Below are 18,805 nucleotides of genomic sequence, written 5' to 3'. Positions count from 1 at the left end.
ACTGGCTGGAACCAGTGTGGTAGCTGTGAGGACTGGTGAGTAACGGAATGCTGGGAGGAACAGTAATGCAGGAGAGGCTCGGGTCACTGGCTGGAACCAGTGTGGTAGCTGTGAGGACTGGTGAGTGACGGAGTGCTGGGAGGAAGAGCAATGCAGAGAGGCTCGGGTCACTGGCTGGAACCAGTGTGGTAGCCGTGAGGACTGGTGAGTAACGGAATGCTGGGAGGAACAGCAATGCAGGAGAGGCTCGGGTCACTGGCTGGAATCAGTGTGGTAGCTGTGAGGACTGGTGAGTAACGGAGTGCTGGGAGGAACAGCAATGCAGGAGAGGCTCGGGTCACTGGCTGGAACCAGTGTGGTAGCTGTGAGGACTGGTGAGTGTCGGAATGCTGGGAGGAACAGCAATGCAGAGAGGCTCGGGTCACTGGCTGGAATCAGTGTTGTAGCTGTGAGGACTGGTGAGTGACGGAATGCTGGGAGGAACAGCAATGCAGGAGAGGCTCGGGTCACTGGCTGGAATCAGTGTTGTAGCTGTGAGGACTGGTGAGTAATGGAGTGCTGGGAGGAACAGCAATGCAGGAGAGGCTCGGGTCACTGGCTGGAATCAGTGTTGTAGCTGTGAGGACCGGTGAGTGACGGAATGCTGGGAGGAACAGCAATGCAGAGAGGCTCGGGTCACTGGCTGGAACCAGTGTGGTAGCTGTGAGGACTGGTGAGTAACGGAATGCTGGGAGGAACAGCAATGCAGGAGAGGCTCGGGTCACTGGCTGGAACCAGTGTGGTAGCTGTGAGGACTGGTGAGTAATGGAGTGCTGGGAGGAACAGCAATGCAGGAGAGGCTCGGGTCACTGGCTGGAACCAGTGTGGTAGCTGTGAGGACTGGTGAGTAACGGAATGCTGCGAGGAACAGTAATGCAGGAGAGGCTCGGGTCACTGGCTGGAACCAGTGTGGTAGCTGTGAGGACTGGTGAGTGACGGAGTGCTGGGAGGAAGAGCAATGCAGAGAGGCTCGGGTCACTGGCTGGAACCAGTGTGGTAGCTGTGAGGACTGGTGAGTAATGGAGTGCTGGGAGGAACAGCAATGCAGGAGAGGCTCGGGTCACTGGCTGGAACCAGTGTGGTAGCTGTGAGGACTGGTGAGTGACGGAATGCTGAGAGGAACAGCAATGCAGGAGAGGCTCAGGTCACTGGCTGGAACCAGTGTGGTAGCTGTGAGGACTGGTGAGTGACGGAGTGCTGGGAGGAACAGCAATGCAGGAGAGGCTCGGGTCACTGGCTGGAACCAGTGTGGTGGCTGTGAGGACTGGTGAGTGACGGAATTCTGGGAGGAACAATAATGCAGGAGAGGCTCAGGTCACTGGCTGGAACCAGTGTGGTAGCTGTGAGGACTGGTGAGTAACGGAGTGCTGGGAGGAACAGCAATGCAGGAGAGGCTCGGGTCACTGGCTGGAACCAGTGTGGTAGCTGTGAGGACTGGTGAGTGTCGGAATGCTGGGAGGAACAGCAATGCAGAGAGGCTCGGGTCACTGGCTGGAATCAGTGTTGTAGCTGTGAGGACTGGTGAGTGACGGAATGCTGGGAGGAACAGCAATGCAGGAGAGGCTCGGGTCACTGGCTGGAATCAGTGTTGTAGCTGTGAGGACTGGTGAGTAATGGAGTGCTGGGAGGAACAGCAATGCAGGAGAGGCTCGGGTCACTGGCTGGAATCAGTGTTGTAGCTGTGAGGACCGGTGAGTGACGGAATGCTGGGAGGAACAGCAATGCAGAGAGGCTCGGGTCACTGGCTGGAACCAGTGTGGTAGCTGTGAGGACTGGTGAGTAACGGAATGCTGGGAGGAACAGCAATGCAGGAGAGGCTCGGGTCACTGGCTGGAACCAGTGTGGTAGCTGTGAGGACTGGTGAGTAATGGAGTGCTGGGAGGAACAGCAATGCAGGAGAGGCTCGGGTCACTGGCTGGAACCAGTGTGGTAGCTGTGAGGACTGGTGAGTAACGGAATGCTGGGAGGAACAGTAATGCAGGAGAGGCTCGGGTCACTGGCTGGAACCAGTGTGGTAGCTGTGAGGACTGGTGAGTGACGGAGTGCTGGGAGGAAGAGCAATGCAGAGAGGCTCGGGTCACTGGCTGGAACCAGTGTGGTAGCTGTGAGGACTGGTGAGTAACGGAATGCTGGGAGGAACAGCAATGCAGGAGAGGCTCGGGTCACTGGCTGGAATCAGTGTGGTAGCTGTGAGGACTGGTGAGTAACGGAGTGCTGGGAGGAACAGCAATGCAGGAGAGGCTCGGGTCACTGGCTGGAACCAGTTTGGTAGCTGTGAGGACTGGTGAGTGTCGGAATGCTGGGAGGAACAGCAATGCAGAGAGGCTCGGGTCACTGGCTGGAATCAGTGTTGTAGCTGTGAGGACTGGTGAGTGACGGAATTCTGGGAGGAACAGCAATGCAGGAGAGGCTCGGGTCACTGGCTGGAATCAGTGTTGTAGCTGTGAGGACTGGTGAGTAATGGAGTGCTGGGAGGAACAGCAATGCAGGAGAGGCTCGGGTCACTGGCTGGAATCAGTGTTGTAGCTGTGAGGACCGGTGAGTGACGGAATGCTGGGAGGAACAGCAATGCAGAGAGGCTCGGGTCACTGGCTGGAACCAGTGTGGTAGCTGTGAGGACTGGTGAGTAACGGAATGCTGGGAGGAACAGCAATGCAGGAGAGGCTCGGGTCACTGGCTGGAACCAGTGTGGTAGCTGTGAGGACTGGTGAGTAATGGAGTGCTGGGAGGAACAGCAATGCAGGAGAGGCTCGGGTCACTGGCTGGAACCAGTGTGGTAGCTGTGAGGACTGGTGAGTAACGGAATGCTGGGAGGAACAGTAATGCAGGAGAGGCTCGGGTCACTGGCTGGAACCAGTGTGGTAGCTGTGAGGACTGGTGAGTGACGGAGTGCTGGGAGGAAGAGCAATGCAGAGAGGCTCGGGTCACTGGCTGGAACCAGTGTGGTAGCTGTGAGGACTGGTGAGTAATGGAGTGCTGGGAGGAACAGCAATGCAGGAGAGGCTCGGGTCACTGGCTGGAACCAGTGTGGTAGCTGTGAGGACTGGTGAGTGACGGAATGCTGAGAGGAACAGCAATGCAGGAGAGGCTCAGGTCACTGGCTGGAACCAGTGTGGTAGCTGTGAGGACTGGTGAGTGACGGAGTGCTGGGAGGAACAGCAATGCAGGAGAGGCTCGGGTCACTGGCTGGAACCAGTGTGGTGGCTGTGAGGACTGGTGAGTGACGGAATTCTGGGAGGAACAATAATGCAGGAGAGGCTCAGGTCACTGGCTGGAACCAGTGTGGTAGCTGTGAGGACTGGTGAGTAACGGAGTGCTGGGAGGAACAGCAATGCAGAGAGGCTCAGGTCACTGGCTGGAACCAGTGTGGTAGCTGTGAGGACTGGTGAGTGACGGAGTGCTGGGAGGAACAGCAATGCAGGAGAGGCTCATGTCACTGGCTGGAACCAGTGTGGTAGCTGTGAGGACTGGTGAGTGACGGAATGCTGGGAGGAACAGTAATGCAGAGAGGCACGGGTCACTGGCTGGAACCAGTGTTGTAGCTGTGAGGACTGGTGAGTAACGGAATGCTGGGAGGAACAGCAATGCAGGAGAGGCTCGGGTTACTGGCTGGAACCAGTGTGGTAGCTGTGAGGACTGGTGAGTAATGGAGTGCTGGGAGGAACAGCAATGCAGGAGAGGCTCGGGTCACTGGCTGGAATCAGTGTGGTAGCTGTGAGGACTGGTGAGTGTCGGAATGCTGGGAGGAACAGCAATGCAGGAGAGGCTCGGGTCACTGGCTGGAATCAGTGTTGTAGCTGTGAGGACTGGTGAGTAACGGAGTGCTGGGAGGAACAGCAATGCAGGAGAGGCTCGGGTCACTGGCTGGAATCAGTGTGGTAGCTGTGAGGACTGGTGAGTGACGGAATGCTGGGAGGTACAGCAATGCAGGAGAGGCTCGGGTCACTGGCTGGAACCAGTGTGGTAGCTGTGAGGACTGGTGAGTAACGGAGTGCTGGGAGGAACAGCAATGCAGGAGAGGCTCAGGTCACTGGCTGGAACCAGTGTGGTAGCTGTGAGGACTGGTGAGTGACGGAATGCTGGGAGGAACAGCAATGCAGGAGAGGCTCATGTCACTGGCTGGAATCAGTGTTGTAGCTGTGAGGACTGGTGAGTGACGGAATGCTGGGAGGAACAGCAATGCAGGCGAGGCTCGGGTCACTGGCTGGAATCAGTGTGGTAGCTGTGAGGACTGGTGAGTAACGGAGTGCTGGGAGGAACAGCAATGCAGGAGAGGCTCAGGTCACTGGCTGGAACCAGTGTGGTAGCTGTGAGGACTGGTGAGTGTCGGAATGCTGGGAGGAACAGCAATGCAGAGAGGCTCGGGTCACTTGCTGGAATCAGTGTTGTAGCTGTGAGGACTGGTGAGTGACGGAATGCTGGGAGGAACAGCAATGCAGGAGAGGCTCGGGTCACTGGCTGGAATCAGTGTTGTAGCTGTGAGGACTGGTGAGTAATGGAGTGCTGGGAGGAACAGCAATGCAGGAGAGGCTCGGGTCACTGGCTGGAATCAGTGTTGTAGCTGTGAGGACTGGTGAGTGACGGAATGCTGGGAGGAACAGCAATGCAGAGAGGCTCGGGTCACTGGCTGGAACCAGTGTGGTAGCTGTGAGGACTGGTGAGTAACGGAATGCTGGGAGGAACAGCAATGCAGGAGAGGCTCGGGTCACTGGCTGGAACCAGTGTGGTAGCTGTGAGGACTGGTGAGTAATGGAGTGCTGGGAGGAACAGCAATGCAGGAGAGGCTCGGGTCACTGGCTGGAACCAGTGTGGTAGCTGTGAGGACTGGTGAGTAACGGAATGCTGGGAGGAACAGTAATGCAGGAGAGGCTCGGGTCACTGGCTGGAACCAGTGTGGTAGCTGTGAGGACTGGTGAGTGACGGAGTGCTGGGAGGAAGAGCAATGCAGAGAGGCTCGGGTCACTGGCTGGAACCAGTGTGGTAGCTGTGAGGACTGGTGAGTAACGGAATGCTGGGAGGAACAGCAATGCAGGAGAGGCTCGGGTCACTGGCTGGAATCAGTGTGGTAGCTGTGAGGACTGGTGAGTAACGGAGTGCTGGGAGGAACAGCAATGCAGGAGAGGCTCGGGTCACTGGCTGGAACCAGTGTGGTAGCTGTGAGGACTGGTGAGTGTCGGAATGCTGGGAGGAACAGCAATGCAGAGAGGCTCGGGTCACTGGCTGGAATCAGTGTTGTAGCTGTGAGGACTGGTGAGTGACGGAATGCTGGGAGGAACAGCAATGCAGGAGAGGCTCGGGTCACTGGCTGGAATCAGTGTTGTAGCTGTGAGGACTGGTGAGTAATGGAGTGCTGGGAGGAACAGCAATGCAGGAGAGGCTCGGGTCACTGGCTGGAATCAGTGTTGTAGCTGTGAGGACCGGTGAGTGACGGAATGCTGGGAGGAACAGCAATGCAGAGAGGCTCGGGTCACTGGCTGGAACCAGTGTGGTAGCTGTGAGGACTGGTGAGTAACGGAATGCTGGGAGGAACAGCAATGCAGGAGAGGCTCGGGTCACTGGCTGGAACCAGTGTGTTAGCTGTGAGGACTGGTGAGTAATGGAGTGCTGGGAGGAACAGCAATGCAGGAGAGGCTCGGGTCACTGGCTGGAACCAGTGTGGTAGCTGTGAGGACTGGTGAGTAACGGAATGCTGGGAGGAACAGTAATGCAGGAGAGGCTCGGGTCACTGGCTGGAACCAGTGTGGTAGCTGTGAGGACTGGTGAGTGACGGAGTGCTGGGAGGAAGAGCAATGCAGAGAGGCTCGGGTCACTGGCTGGAACCAGTGTGGTAGCTGTGAGGACTGGTGAGTAATGGAGTGCTGGGAGGAACAGCAATGCAGGAGAGGCTCGGGTCACTGGCTGGAACCAGTGTGGTAGCTGTGAGGACTGGTGAGTGACGGAATGCTGAGAGGAACAGCAATGCAGGAGAGGCTCAGGTCACTGGCTGGAACCAGTGTGGTAGCTGTGAGGACTGGTGAGTGACGGAGTGCTGGGAGGAACAGCAATGCAGGAGAGGCTCGGGTCACTGGCTGGAACCAGTGTGGTGGCTGTGAGGACTGGTGAGTGACGGAATTCTGGGAGGAACAATAATGCAGGAGAGGCTCAGGTCACTGGCTGGAACCAGTGTGGTAGCTGTGAGGACTGGTGAGTAACGGAGTGCTGGGAGGAACAGCAATGCAGGAGAGGCTCATGTCACTGGCTGGAACCAGTGTGGTAGCTGTGAGGACTGGTGAGTGACGGAATGCTGGGAGGAACAGTAATGCAGAGAGGCACGGGTCACTGGCTGGAACCAGTGTTGTAGCTGTGAGGACTGGTGAGTAACGGAATGCTGGGAGGAACAGCAATGCAGGAGAGGCTCGGGTTACTGGCTGGAACCAGTGTGGTAGCTGTGAGGACTGGTGAGTAATGGAGTGCTGGGAGGAACAGCAATGCAGGAGAGGCTCGGGTCACTGGCTGGAATCAGTGTGGTAGCTGTGAGGACTGGTGAGTGTCGGAATGCTGGGAGGAACAGCAATGCAGGAGAGGCTCGGGTCACTGGCTGGAATCAGTGTTGTAGCTGTGAGGACTGGTGAGTGACGGAGTGCTGGGAGGAACAGCAATGCAGGAGAGGCTCGGGTCACTGGCTGGAATCAGTGTGGTAGCTGTGAGGACTGGTGAGTGACGGAATGCTGGGAGGTACAGCAATGCAGGAGAGGCTCGGGTCACTGGCTGGAACCAGTGTGGTAGCTGTGAGGACTGGTGAGTAACGGAGTGCTGGGAGGAACAGCAATGCAGGAGAGGCTCAGGTCACTGGCTGGAACCAGTGTGGTAGCTGTGAGGACTGGTGAGTAACGGAGTGCTGGGAGGAACAGCAATGCAGGAGAGGCTCGGGTCACTGGCTGAAACCAGTGTGGTAGCTGTGAGGACTGGTAACGGAATGGTGGGAGGAACAGCAATGCAGGAGAGGCTCGGGTCACTGGCTGGAACCAGTGTGGTAGCTGTGAGGACTGGTAACGGAATGCTGGGAGGAACAGCAATGCAGGAGAGGCTCAGGTCACTGACTGGAATCAGTGTGGTAGCTGTGAGGACTGGTGAGTAACGGAATGCTGGGAGCAACAGTAATGCAGGAGAGGCTCGTGTCACTGGCTGGAACCAGTGTGGTAGCTGTGAGGACTGGTGAGTAACGGAATGCTGGGAGGAACAGCAATGCAGGAGAGGCTCGGGTCACTGCTGGAACCAGTGTGGTAGCTGTGAGGACTGGAGAGGAACGGAGTGCTGGGAGGAACAGCAATGCAGGAGAGGCTCGGGTCACTGGCTGGAACCAGAGAGGCAGCTGTGAGGACTGGTGAGTAACGGAATGCTGGGAGGAACAGCAATGCAGGAGAGGCTCGGGTCACTGGCTGAAACCAGTGTGGTAACTGTGAGGACTGGTGAGTTTCGGAATGCTGGGAGGAACAGCAATGCAGGAGAGGCTCGGGTCACTGGCTGGAACCAGTGTGGTAGCTGTGAGGACTGGTGAGTAACGGAATGCTGGGAGGAACAGCAATGCAGAGAGAGGCTCGGGTCACTGGCTGGAACCAGTGTGGTAGCTGTGAAGAGGTAGAAGTCTATGGTAATGACTGTAGAAGCTGAGGGCATCAGCAATACTTGAAGATGAGGCTGAGGATGTCGGCAATACTTGTAAATGAAGCAGAGTATGTCGGCAGTGCTTTTAGATGAAGCTGAGGATTTCGAAAATACTTGTAGACGAAACTGAGGATGTCAGCAACACTTGTAAACGAAGCTGAGGATGTCGGCAATACTTGTGAGTGAAGCTGAGGGTGTCAGCAATGCTTGTAGACAAAGCTGAGGATGTCAGCAATACTGGTATCCAGATGCTGGGCAGGTGAGTTAGTGCAGCGGGATTCCATATGGTGTGCAGTGTCGGCACTGCTGGTTTCCCAGTAGCTGTGATGTGGTGATTCTGCATAATGGATACTGCAATGTTGTAGACAGCAGTGGCAGGTTTTCCGGATACTATGGTGCGCTACTTTGTACATCGGAGAACTGGAAGCTGGTAGGAAACAGCAGAATCTCTAATGCTGCTAGGGATATAGGACAGCCCCTCTGGATCACTGGAGGACATCCAGTGAGTCTAGAGATGCCAGGATGTAATGGCAGCGATGGTCCTTTAAATCATCCAGGGAGTCGGGCAGTGCGGGGGATGGTAACTTGACCTGAGTCTATTACTAGCAGGAGATTCTGGAGCTCACTCCAGGCTGAGAGACACCAAAGCACTGACCGCTTGTTAGTGCTGAGAGCTGGAACTTATACCCAGTGCTTGCAGCTGAGTGGATGAACGGCTCACATGACACAGAGAGACTCCGGGTTGGCTCCTGGAGAATCAGCTGACTGGAAACTGTCATGGCACTGCCCATGGAGAGGAGGAGCAGCAGTAACTCCGGCGTGCTGCGGCCTGGTCCAATGGTCACCAGCAGGGAGACGCTGGAGCACAATCATGAATACCGCAGCGAGCGGCAGGACACAGCGGGGACGTGCTTGAACAAGGGATCGCGCCCAGGCTTGTGGCGGAGGTAGACCAAGGCGCGACTGGCGAGCGCAGGTAACCTCCATTTTGTGACAGGTGGTCTCTTACTGTGTAACTAAATAGTGGTAGACATTTTATATCAGTGCATTAATGTGGAGTGGGGGCAGTGGCCTGTCAGGAAGCTGCAATTACATCATGTGACTTCCTCTCATTTCCATATTCTCTTCTGAGTGTGTGTGTGTGTGTGTGTGTGTGTGTGTGTGTGTGTGTGTGTATATATGTATGTATATACAGTTGTGCTCATAAGTTTACATACCCTAGCAGAATTTATGATTTTCTGGCCATTTGTCAGAGACTATGGGGTATATTTACTAAGCTCCCGATTTTGACCGAGATGCCGTTTTTTCTTCAAAGTGTCATCTCGGTTAATCTCGGTCATTTACTAAACACTAATCACGGCAGTGATGAGGGCATTCGTAATTTTTTGCAAGTTCAGGTAAAAAATTACGAATGAATACACCATCGGTCAAAACGCGGCTGTTTAAGTATGAATCTCGGTCATTTACTAAGAAGTGCAAAGCAAAAAAAGAACAAACACTGCCGTGAAAAATTACAACTCGTAAAAAAGTGCTAAAAAAAAACAGAACTTTTTTTTTTATTCGTGTTTGGATAGGCATGCACGGATCCATGAGATCCGTGCATGTATATCAGTGGGAAGGGGTGGGAAAGTGCTTATTTTTTTTAAAAAAATTGCGTGGGGTCCCCCCTCCTAAGCATAACCAGCCTCGGGCTCTTTGAGCCGATCCTGGTTGCAGAAATATGGTGAAAAAAATGACAGGGGTTCCCCCATATTTAAGCAACCAGCATCGGGCTCTGCGCCTGGTCCTGGTCCCAAAAATACGGGGGACAAAAAGAGTAGGGGTCCCCCGTATTTTTAAAACCAGCACCGGGCTCCACTAGCTGGACAGATAATGCCACAGCCGGGGGTCACTTTTATACAGCGCCCTGCGGCCGTGGCATCAAAAATCCAACTAGTCACCCCTGGCCGGGGTACCCTGGGGGAGTGGGAACCCCTTCAATCAAGGGGTCCCCCCCCCCCAGCCACCCAAGGGCCAGGGGTGAAGCCCGAGGCTGTCCCCCCCCATCCAATGGGCTGCGGATGGGAGGGCTGATAGCCTTTGTTGTAAAATAAAAGATATTGTTTTTAGTAGCAGTACTACAAGTCCCAGCAAGCCTCCCCCGCATGCTGGTACTTGGAGAACCACAAGTACCAGCATGCGGCGGAAAAACGGGCCCGCTGGTACCTGTAGTACTACCACTAAAAAAATACCCAAAAAAACACAAGACACACACACCGTGAAAGTATAATTTTATTACATACATACACACATACATACATACATACATACTTACCTTATGTTCCCACGCAGGTCGGTCCTCTTCTCCAGTAGAATCCAAGGGGTACCTGTTGAATAAATTCTACTCACGAGATCCAGGGGTCCAGGCTCCTCGGCAAATCCAGGGATAATCCACGTACTTGAATAAAACAAAAAAACGGTTGCCCGACCACGAACTGAAAGGTGACCCATGTTTGCACATGGGTCACCTTCCCACGAATGCCAGAAACCCACTTTGCCTTCTGGCTAAGTGGGTTTCTTCAGCCAATCAGGGAGTGCCACGTTGTGGCACCCTCCTGATCAGCTGTGTGCTCCTGTCCTCACTGACAGGCGGCACACGGCAGTGTTACAATGTAGCGCCTATGCGCTACATTGTAACCAATGATGGGAACTTTCTGCCCTGCGGTTGACCTAAAGTGACGTCACCGCTGAGCAGAAAGTTCCCATCATTGGTTACAATGTAGCGCATAGGCGCTACATTGTAACACTGCCGTGTGCCGCCTGTCAGTGAGGACAGCAGCACACAGCTGATCAGGAGGGTGCTACAACGTGGCACTCCCTGATTGGCTGAAGAAACCCACTTAGCCAGAAGGCAAAGTGGGTTTCTGGCATTCGTGGGAAGGTGACCCATGTGCAAACATGGGTCACCTTTCAGTTCGTGGTCGGGCAACCGTTTTTTTGTTTTATTCAAGTACGTGGATTACCCATGGATTTCCCGAGGAGCCTGGACCACTGGATCTGGTGAGTAGAATTTCTTCAACAGGTACCCCTTGGATTCTACTGGAGAAGAGGACCGACCTGCGTGGGAACATAAGGTAAGTATGTATGTATGTATGTATGTGTGTATGTATGTAATAAAATTATACTTTCACGGTGTGTGTGTCTTGTGTTTTTTTGGGTATTTTTTTAGTGGTAGTACTACAGGTACCAGCGGGCCCGTTTTTCCGCCGCATGCTGGTACTTGTGGTTCTCCAAGTACCAGCATGCGGGGGAGGCTTGCTGGGACTTGTAGTACTGCTACTAAAAACAATATCTTTTATTTTACAACAAAGGCTATCAGCCCTCCCATCCGCAGCCCATTGGATGGGGGGGGACAGCCTCGGGCTTCACCCCTGGCCCTTGGGTGGCTGGGGGGGGGGGACCCCTTGATTGAAGGGGTTCCCACTCCCCCAGGGTACCCCGGCCAGGGGTGACTAGTTGGATTTTTGATGCCACGGCCGCAGGGCGCTGTATAAAAGTGACCCCCGGCTGTGGCATTATCTGTCCAGCTAGTGGAGCCCGGTGCTGGTTTTAAAAATACGGGGGACCCCTACTCTTTTTGTCCCCCGTATTTTTGGGACCAGGACCAGGCGCAGAGCCCGATGCTGGTTGCTTAAATATGGGGGAACCCCTGTCATTTTTTTCCCCATATTTCTGCAACCAGGATCGGCTCAAAGAGCCCGAGGCTGGTTATGCTTAGGAGGGGGGACCCCACGCATTTTTTTTTAAAAAATTACATTGTTTACTTTAAAAAAAAAAAAAAAAAAAAACCCCAGCACGGATCACACAAATCCGGCCGAGATTGATTGTAAAAAAAAACGGCAGTGTTTTGCTAATCACTGCCGTTAAATTAGGTAAAAAAACACGAATGACATCGACATCGGAAGAAAAGAAAAACACGAATACGACAGCTTAGTAAATTAGTCGTAATCAATTCAAAAAGTTGCAGTTTTACACTGCCGATGTCATTCGTGATTGAACTTTGACCTATTTTCGGAAATTACGAATCTTAGTAAATATACCCCTATGAATGATAACTCACAATCTTTTCTTTCACTCACGGTTAGTGGTTGGTTGAAGCCATTTATTGTCAAACAACTGTGTTTTCTCTTTTTAAATCATAATAACAACAGAAACTACCCAAATGATCCTGATCATAGTAGTAGGGTAGACAATGTATTACTAGAAGCCTGTTTACAAGAAATTAATGTGATAGATATACAGTGTCTAATACAGAGGAAAGTACAATCAATCAAATATAAGAGTACATGTAATAACAGATACTGTATAATCTCAGAAATCACTCCTTATAACACATTCACACATATACGTTTCTCCCTTCCAAGGAAATGGTTGCACAATGAAGTGTGTCATAAGCTTGGACATACACTTGTCGTTTGTATGCAGAAATAATCAGTTAATCATTAATCAACAATTTAAATCAGACTGTAATTGTTATTGATCCAAACCCACATGCAGATAGTGGTATAATTAACCTTCTGAGAAAAAATAGGGTTCACCTATTATAATATGAACACTGTTAGCGGCACAATAAGACTCTTAGTTATATTCCATGTTCATATGATCATCTAAACATCTATCCCAGATTGTATGGCACACATATGATCATCTATCCCAGATTGTATGGCACACATATGATCATCTATCCCAGATTGTATGGCACACATATGATCATCTATCCCAGATTGTATGGCACACATATGATCATCTATCCCAGATTGTATGGAGCACACATATGATCATCTATCCCAGATTGTATGGCACACATATGATCATCTATCCCAGATTGTATGGCACACATATGATCATCTATCCCAGATTGTATGGCACACATATGATCATCTATCCCAGATTGTATGGCACACATATGATCATCTATCCCAGATTGTATGGCACACATATGATCATCTATCCCAGATTGTATGGCACACATATGATCATCTATCCCAGATTGTATGGCACACATATGATCATCTATCCCAGATTGTATGGAGCACACATATGATCATCTATCCCAGATTGTATGGCACACATATGATCATCTATCCCAGATTGTATAGCGCACACATATGATCATCTATCCCAGATTGTATAGCACACACATATGATCATCTATCCCAGATTGTATGGCACACATATGATCATCTATCCCAGATTGTATGGCACACATATAATCATCTACCCCAGATTGTATGGCACACATATGATCATCTATCCCAGATTGTATGGCACACATATGATCATCTATCCCAGATTGTATGGCACACATATGATCATCTATCCCAGATTGTATAGCACACATATGATCATCTATCCCAGATTGTATAGCACACACATATGATCATCTATCCCAGATTGTATAGCACACATATGATCATCTATCCCAGATTGTATAGCACACATATGATCATCTATCCCAGATTGTATAGCACACATATGATCATCTATCCCAGATTGTATAGCACACACATATGATCATCTATCCCAGATTGTATGGCGCACACATATGATCATCTATCCCAGATTGTATAGCGCACACATATGATCATCTATCCCAGATTGTATAGCATACATATGATCATCTATCCCAGATTGTATGGCGCACACATATGATCATCTATCCCAGATTGTATAGCACACACATATGATCATCTATCCCAGATTGTATAGCACACATATGATCATCTATCCCAGATTGTATAGCACACATATGATCATCTATCCCAGATTGTATAGCACACATATGATCATCTATCCCAGATTGTATGGCACACATATGATCATCTATCCCAGATTGTATAGCACACATATGATCATCTATCCCAGATTGTATGGCACACATATGATCATCTATCCCAGATTGTATGGCACACATATGATCATCTATCCCAGATTGTATAGCACACATATGATCATCTATCCCAGATTGTATGGCACACATATGATCATCTATCCCAGATTGTATGGCACACATATGATCATCTATCCCAGATTGTATAGCACACACATATGATCATCTATCCCAGATTGTATAGCACACATATGATCATCTATCCCAGATTGTATAGCACACACATATGATCATCTATCCCAGATTGTATAGCACACACATATGATCATCTATCCCAGGTTGTATAGCGCACACATATGATCATCTATCCCAGATTGTATAGCACACATATGATCATCTATCCCAGATTGTATAGCACACACATATGATCATCTATCCCAGATTGTATAGCACACATATGATCATCTATCCCAGATTGTATAGCACACACATATGATCATCTATCCCAGATTGTATGGCGCACACATATGATCATCTATCCCAGATTGTATGGCACACATATGATCATCTATCCCAGATTGTATAGCACACATATGATCATCTATCCCAGATTGTATGGCACACATATGATCATCTATCCCAGATTGTATGGCACACATATGATCATCTATCCCAGATTGTATAGCACACACATATGATCATCTATCCCAGATTGTATGGCACACATATGATCATCTATCCCAGATTGTATAGCGCACACATATGATCATCTATCCCAGATTGTATGGCGCACACACATATGATCATCTATCCCAGATTGTATGGCGCACACATATGATCATCTATCCCAGATTGTATAGCGCACACATATGATCATCTATCCCAGATTGTATAGCGCACACATATGATCATCTATCCCAGATTGTATGGCGCACACACATATGATCATCTATCCCAGATTGTATAGCACACATATGATCATCTATCCCAGATTGTATAGCACACATATGATCATCTATCCCAGATTGTATAGCACACATATGATCATCTATCCCAGATTGTATGGCACACACATATGATCATCTATCCCAGATTGTATAGCACACATATGATCATCTATCCCAGATTGTATAGCACACATATGATCATCTATCCCAGATTGTATAGCACACACATATGATCATCTATCCCAGATTGTATAGCACACATATGATCATCTATCCCAGATTGTATAGCACACATATGATCATCTATCCCAGATTGTATAGCACACATATGATCATCTATCCCAGATTGTATAGCACACATATGATCATCTATCCCAGATTGTATAGCACACATATGATCATCTATCCCAGATTGTATAGCACACACATATGATCATCTATCCCAGATTGTATGGCGCACACATATGATCATCTATCCCAGATTGTATAGCGCACACATATGATCATCTATCCCAGATTGTATAGCATACATATGATCATCTATCCCAGATTGTATGGCGCACACATATGATCATCTATCCCAGATTGTATAGCACACACATATGATCATCTATCCCAGATTGTATAGCACACATATGATCATCTATCCCAGATTGTATAGCACACATATGATCATCTATCCCAGATTGTATAGCACACATATGATCATCTATCCCAGATTGTATGGCACACATATGATCATCTATCCCAGATTGTATAGCACACATATGATCATCTATCCCAGATTGTATGGCACACATATGATCATCTATCCCAGATTGTATGGCACACATATGATCATCTATCCCAGATTGTATAGCACACATATGATCATCTATCCCAGATTGTATGGCACACATATGATCATCTATCCCAGATTGTATGGCACACATATGATCATCTATCCCAGATTGTATAGCACACACATATGATCATCTATCCCAGATTGTATAGCACACATATGATCATCTATCCCAGATTGTATAGCACACACATATGATCATCTATCCCAGATTGTATAGCACACACATATGATCATCTATCCCAGGTTGTATAGCGCACACATATGATCATCTATCCCAGATTGTATAGCACACATATGATCATCTATCCCAGATTGTATAGCACACACATATGATCATCTATCCCAGATTGTATAGCACACATATGATCATCTATCCCAGATTGTATAGCACACACATATGATCATCTATCCCAGATTGTATGGCGCACACATATGATCATCTATCCCAGATTGTATGGCACACATATGATCATCTATCCCAGATTGTATAGCACACATATGATCATCTATCCCAGATTGTATGGCACACATATGATCATCTATCCCAGATTGTATGGCACACATATGATCATCTATCCCAGATTGTATAGCACACACATATGATCATCTATCCCAGATTGTATGGCACACATATGATCATCTATCCCAGATTGTATAGCGCACACATATGATCATCTATCCCAGATTGTATGGCGCACACACATATGATCATCTATCCCAGATTGTATGGCGCACACATATGATCATCTATCCCAGATTGTATAGCGCACACATATGATCATCTATCCCAGATTGTATAGCGCACACATATGATCATCTATCCCAGATTGTATGGCGCACACACATATGATCATCTATCCCAGATTGTATAGCACACATATGATCATCTATCCCAGATTGTATAGCACACATATGATCATCTATCCCAGATTGTATAGCACACATATGATCATCTATCCCAGATTGTATGGAGCACACATATGATCATCTATCCCAGATTGTATGGCACACACATATGATCATCTATCCCAGATTGTATAGCACACATATGATCATCTATCCCAGATTGTATAGCACACATATGATCATCTATCCCAGATTGTATAGCACACACATATGATCATCTATCCCAGATTGTATAGCACACATATGATCATCTATCCCAGATTGTATGGCGCACACATATGATCATCTATCCCAGATTGTATAGCACACATATGATCATCTATCCCAGATTGTATGGCACACACATATGATCATCTATCCCAGATTGTATAGCACACATATGATCATCTATCCCAGATTGTATAGCACACATATGATCATCTATCCCAGATTGTATGGCGCACACATATGATCATCTATCCCAGATTGTATAGCACACATATGATCATCTACCCCAGATTGTATAGCGCACACATATGATCATCTATCCCAGATTGTATAGCACACATATGATCATCTATCCCAGATTGTATAGCACACATATGATCATCTATCCCAGATTGTATAGCACACATATGATCATCTATCCCAGATTGTATAGCACACATATGATCATCTATCCCAGATTGTATGGCGCACACATATGATCATCTATCCCAGATTGTATGGCACACATATGATCATCTATCCCAGATTGTATAGCACACATATGATCAACATCAGTGACGCTGTCAGGGTAAGGATGGTATTTAGAGCTGATGCAGAGAGCGCATTGGCTGTACTGTTAGGGGATCAGATCGCTAGTAAATAAACAGTTACCCATTCATTATCCCTGAACCGAATAAAGGAATTATAGTCAGATGATGAAATCAGTCTCATTATCCTTGGTACAGTAATGCAATGAAAAATCAGGACATAGCCCTTGTTACAGACAGCCCATGTCTTAGTATTTTTCTGCCCATTAAGCATTTTTTATTAAAGTTAAAGTTTTTATTGAGAGTGATCAATAACCAAAACAATGTCGTACAAATCCAGGTAAAGATGTGGAACATGCAGATAAAAGACTTGTCCGCATAGTGTCATAGAATTACAACATAAAAAAGTGTTCAAACAATGTTAGAGTGAAATATACAGTTCCATGAAAATATAGGCTATGAAATGATAGCAGCATACAACCTGTGTAGATTGAAACGTGTACGTGATCAATCTTTTTATTTTCCATTTATAGTATAGATCCTATACCAGAACTGAGAAAAAACTTGTTAGAAGTAAAATAAACAAATAAGGAAAGAGAAAGAGGAAATGTAAAAACAAAAGGGGGAAAGTTACAGATAAGGAAACGGGAGGTTGTATGTAAGTCCAAACAAAGATAACAGAAGAGGAAATAGCAGAGTCCGGGTATTAATAGAGAACGCGCGAGGTACCACGGGGACCAAATGTTGTGGAATTGGGTCACAGTGTTATTCCGCAGGCTAGTGATATATTCCATATTGGCTATATAATTCATTTTAGTCATCAGTAATGCCTTGGAGGGTTGAACCAGAGCCTGAGAGGTTAGCCCAGCTTTGACAAACATGATATGAGTATTGGTGCTGCTGTGAGTGTATTTTCCTCACCCTTGCCGCTCTTAGACATGATAAATAATGACACACTTGCACAGTGTACTACACAATTTGTGACTGTAATCACTATAAATTTTGTTAAAGTGACATAAAATCTGACCCTACCCTGCTTTGTACAAGCATTGAAGATCGGAATAGACAGAAAAAACTGATAGAATTATAGTAAATTCAGCAGTCACAGGTTATACATTAGTATAATAGGCAATATGAGCACATAATCAACTACAAATACATTTCAAGTATGTAGGAGAAACCTATAACTGATAGAGCATCGAGCGACTGGAATCGGAAGTGACATTGGGCGCGCACACACAAGGGTGCACACAAGGACGGAGTGACAAGGTGCTAGATCTGCAAGCCGGGGGAGTCAGAAGCCGGCAGCTAGGAGGAAACCAGCTGCCAGGAGGAAGCAGCAGCCGGAGGAAGCAGCAGCCGGAGGGAGCCAGCAGCCGGTGGGGAAGGGAGCCTGCAGCCGGGGAGAACAACTTCACAAATCAATGGAGCAGGGAGCAGATAAGTATTAACTTTCCCTATTAGCTTTTCCCACTGTGTTGTATAACTGATTGTCTTCCTTTGTCCATTACTGCATTTTATTGTTGATTCCCTGTATTTGTACTAAATGTATCCTTATCCTATCCATTTATTTATATTTGTATTTATTGTCCCTTATTCCTTTATTTTATTTATTGTTCTTTATATATTCTTTATATATTGATTGCCCCCCCCCCTTTTTGATTTTCTGAAGGTAACAGGGAGTTAGCACTAATGAAAAAATGGGTGTGGCCGAGATTGGTAATCTCACTCAATGCATGTCATGCATGATGTATGCGCACCTGGCACAACAGTCCGAGTGTGGGTACATCTGTGCGAGATGTGAGCGTACGGCCACCCTGGA

This window comes from Pseudophryne corroboree, unplaced genomic scaffold (genome assembly GCF_028390025.1).
Source record: "Pseudophryne corroboree isolate aPseCor3 unplaced genomic scaffold, aPseCor3.hap2 scaffold_1305, whole genome shotgun sequence".
Lineage (NCBI taxonomy): Eukaryota > Metazoa > Chordata > Amphibia > Anura > Myobatrachidae > Pseudophryne > Pseudophryne corroboree.
Note: the sequence above shows the minus strand (reverse complement) of the source record.